The following is a 4,718-nucleotide window of genomic DNA, read 5'->3' on the forward strand; positions in this document are numbered from 1 at the left end:
TTTCGGACTACGCTCCTTAATGTCTTAGATATATCCGTCTTAAATGCGTTTGGTATCTGAGGGGAAGAGTGGTGGTTTAACTACCAGATTAGTGCGGAACCGTTCAAAACGAAAAAGACATTTCCCGGTATTCTGCGGTCACCCATCTTTTCAACGTCAGCATGTGGTATTTCTAGTCGAAACCCACTGCCTCTCTGGTACAGCCTTCCCAATGTGTGTGACTTCACGTTAACATACTTCCAAAAAAAAAAATAACACACGAGCACTTAATACAGGAATACTGGGCACTACAAGAAAAATATGCGAACTGTAAAAGAATTTTACACTGATGGCTCAAAAACAGCAGAATGTATTAGAAGCACAAGGAAACTGGCGAAAAAAAAACTAAGGCTTCCTAATGGCGCATCCATTTTTATTGCCGAATGTTATGCAGTCTGTATAGCTGTATGCAGAATAATAAATAATAGCATTCAAAACAGCACAATCTACACAGATTCACTTAGTGTACTCATGGCATTACATTGCAGAAATGCAGGCGAACCCTTACTGGGAAACAATACACGACATACAAGAAGTCAGAACACAGGGACATATAATAAAATTCTGCTGGGTGCCGAGCCATGTTGGAATATACCGTAATGAAAGAGCCGACCAATGTTCTGCACAAGTTCGCAGTCAAGAAATCAAGAAAGTCAGCATAGCTCATAGACACTGCCTGAAACTAGCACACAGTAATCTCAAGGCTAAATGGCAGGAAAGCTGGGACCATTAAGTAAATAATAAGCTTCACTTGGTAAAGCCCGTACTGGGAGAATGAAAAACCTGTAGTCACCAGGAACGTTTTATAGATGAAATATTATGCCGTCTCCGTATTGGACATACACACGTTACACACAATTTCCTACTAACAAAAGAAGACAAACCTATTTGTGAAAAATGCGGAGAAGAAATTACAGTACACTATATCTTATTCTCATCCACAGAAATTGAACGACCGAGTTAAAGCATTTTGCTCCATGCTACAACGAACACATTCCTCTTCACCCAACATTGATTTTAGGTCAAGATTCACTTTTTGACATCCAAAGTTTTATTAGCTTTTTAAGTGAAGCAGGTCTCCTTGAAAAACTCTGAATTCCGACCTTGGGCCTAGCTACATATGGTGATACACCATATGGTGGTGGTGAGCCACCTTCTCATTCTGAGAACAGGGCTGAGGCTTTTTATTTTTGATGGGTTGGCAGCCTCAAGATCCTTGCCAGGGCAAGGATAGTTGCTGAGGTTACCTGACCCGCTTTAAAGCTTTCTCTAATAGCCATTTTTAAAGTTCCTATCTCATTACCAACAAGTACGAACTAAAAAATTTTATTCCTGTACACCACTGAGTATTTCACGTTTGCAAAATTTAGCAGAAAACAATTTTTCTTATACCTTGAGCTTGGCGCATGATAGCCTTAGTTGCTTATGCGTCAATAAACTCAACATAACACAACACAAAGGCATGGTGAGGAGCTTAGCCCCTGCACGTTACCTCACGCGCAACTATTACTGTTGAGCGAGCATGCAAAAATAACCGAAGTCTTTGTATGTTACGAGCATTTTCATTAAACACAATTTACCTCCCAAAGTTATTTAAATACATGGTAACTTTTCTATACTTCTTTTGCATTAAGCATACTTCTTATGCTAGTTTTAGAAAGGACATGAAGTACAGCCTCTTTAATAGCATGCAAGTTTCTAATATTGTTGCTTTGCTACGTAATGTGGTTCTTGTCCCACTTCTTGCTCCCTCTCAAAAGCACCTGACCGGTCACAGAGATTGTTCCCCTCATTGCTGAAAAATTTCTGGCCTCGCTGGTAAAATTGAGGTGCACCTCGGAAAAAAGAATTAACCCTCTGTTTCGGCAACCATGAAATGCATTTCAAGACAGCAGGATCACTTTACAAGACGGCTCACGTCCTTTGGCTGCTGAACGCGATACTGCCTTTGCCGGCGTCGGTTTCTCCGGCTGGGAAGTGCACTCGGTCTTCTTCGCTGCTTTCGCTGCATATGGTGGCGACTGGGTAGCCGTGTCCACTAGCAACTTCTTTTCTTCCTGCTGAGCAGAGTGATTAGCTTCCCTGGTCGTTTTTTTATGGTTGACAAGCGTCTTTTCTTTCATCTGCTGTTCAGCGCGCTCGTCCTCTCTCACATCTTTGAATGCTTGAAGGGCCACATCACTTTTGCGCACTTCTTTTTCATCAGGAACACGTTCAGATGCCTAGGTACCTTTCTCATATTTCTTTTTTGCACCACAAAAGATGTCGTTGCCGACAAAGTCAAGCCTTCTAATCTGTTGACTTTTCGTATCCACTGCACGGTAACGGCTGACAGATTGCAGTCGTCGTCCAGCATTTCGATACGCACACTTCATTGATTGACTCCTACAAGGGACGATAAGCATGATAAGGATCATCTATGCCATCCCATTTTGAGGGATTCTTGTTGGTAACTTCTTGCATCTTCATGCTGCAACCCCGGTCGCAACCTAAGCGGCACCATTGTATAACACACCAGCACAGAATAGGGAATGGTGCATGGCAGTCCTTCATACGACACACTCCGGTGGAACAAAATCGGCCCGAGTATTTTGTTCCCAAGTCGACGCTAGGAGTACAAATAAAGTTTCGCTTGAGACTCAGACAAGGTGTGTCATCCATGTAAAACTGAGTATTTGTGCCCGCTGACAGCAGCTTCTCAAAGCCGTTCCTCCATTAGGTCTTTTATTACCTTTCGCTTGCTCCGTATTGTGTACACGAGTCGATGCCTAACATGAGTGCTCATCGTGCCTCTGATTCTTTCAAGCGCTACAGCTCTCCCGCAGTACCCACATCGGTAGAGCTGGATCTATTCTTCTTTTAGCGGAAAGGGGTCTCGATCTAAGATTCGAAATTATTTGCTCGGCTGGCTGAGATGCAGAAGCTCCATGTATCAAAAGCAGTAGTCTGCCATGATGGGCTTTGTTGCCAGAGAAATGGCGCAAGAAATATAACAAAGGCAGCTCGGTTCGCAGCGCATTGATATATGTCAAAGCCTAAAAAAAAGAAAAAGAATATTGCTGCCATGCATTGCTTGATCGATAGATACAAAAAAACCGGATAGCACCGAGACTATCGCAGAAAGCTCACAAAGTTAGCAGAATGCACCGAGTGAAAAAAAACAAACTCGGGGGCCTTTTTAACCACACTCTTGCCGAAGAAAATGCTATGTAATTTAGGTTATCGTACTGTGGTATTACCAATGAGTGCAAAATGTTCGTGTTGCGATTTTTCTGTTAAAACATTGCTTGAAACCAGTTCCATAGCCCTTATGTAGTTCGCAAGAGTCATAACTTTCCAGAATGTTCGAGTAACTTCCATTCCATTATCATAAAAAATAATACTAATCCAGTGCACGAATCCTCCTTAATACATCCAAGATTCACCTCTAATCTACCGTAATCAAATTTCTGGGGCGGGCTCATTTCGAACTTTCTGTGTCCTTTATAATTTTGGGGAAGGGCCAACTTTCAAATTTTGAGGGTCCATGGAATTTAAAATTTGGCAATGCCTTAAGATTGATGCCCCGCCGCGGTGGCTCAGTGGTTAGGGCGCTCGACTACTGATCCGGAGTTCCCGGGTTCGAACCCGAGCGCGGCGGCTGCGTTTTTATGGAGGAAAAACGCTAAGGCGCCCGTGTGCTGTGCGATGTCAGTGCACGTTAAAGATCCCCAGGTGGTCGAAATTATTCCGGAGCCCTCCACTACGGCACCTCTTCTTCCTTTCTTCTTTCACTGCCTCCTTTATTCCTTCCCTTAGGGCGCGGTTCAGGTGTCCAACGATATATGAGACAGATACTGCGCCATTTCCTTTCCCCCCAAACCAATTATTATTATTATTATTAAGATTGATCCACTGGTGGTCACGTAGTGTTGATGACGTCACGGTCCTCTCAATAGTATTCAAAGATCGAGGGGAGTCCTCATACCACTTCTGGCGCTGTGGTGCAGCGGCCAAGTGATGTGCCACTGCTCTGGCAGATGGCTGTTTCGAACACAGCCACCGATGGGGCTTGTGAGACGTATGTTACTCTTTCTCAGCTCCCGTAAGGCTCATGCGCAGCGCTACGGTGGCTATTTGGATGCTGCACTGAATTTGGCAGCAGTGGGTAGTTTGTTCACAATCCGATGGGCAGGTTGCCAACTGCCATTGGAGGGCAGGTTGCGATGACGTAGCAAGGTCACGTCGCCTCACTCGACCAATCAGGGAATTTCGTGATAAAGATGCCTGAAATGCTATCGCATTAATATTTGCCAACTCATCATACTCACATCAAGCCCAGGTTTTGAGACTTCTCTTTTATTCATAGATATTGATCCGGAGATTACATGGCGCATATTGAGCTAAATCATGTTGACCGAGAAGAGATATGAAAACAAGGTGCAAGCGCCAGTGAAGGTAGTTGGTTTCAAGTAAACAGTTCAAGCAGCAGCTGAGGCTTGAACTGCTGTACTCCTTTAGAACAGCGTCTTATAAAACTGGTCAAAGCATCCTTGCTTGCATTTTTGCGCGCGCGCGCGACATGCTTCTAACCTGCAGGCCATCCTCATAGGACCTGCTGACGGCTGGCCATAACGAAAGGGATATTCCGCGAGCTAAGGTCGGACTTATTTATAGCTATAGAACATTGACAGGTGGCC

Source organism: Amblyomma americanum, chromosome 3 (assembly GCF_052857255.1).
Source record: "Amblyomma americanum isolate KBUSLIRL-KWMA chromosome 3, ASM5285725v1, whole genome shotgun sequence".
NCBI lineage: Eukaryota > Metazoa > Arthropoda > Arachnida > Ixodida > Ixodidae > Amblyomma > Amblyomma americanum.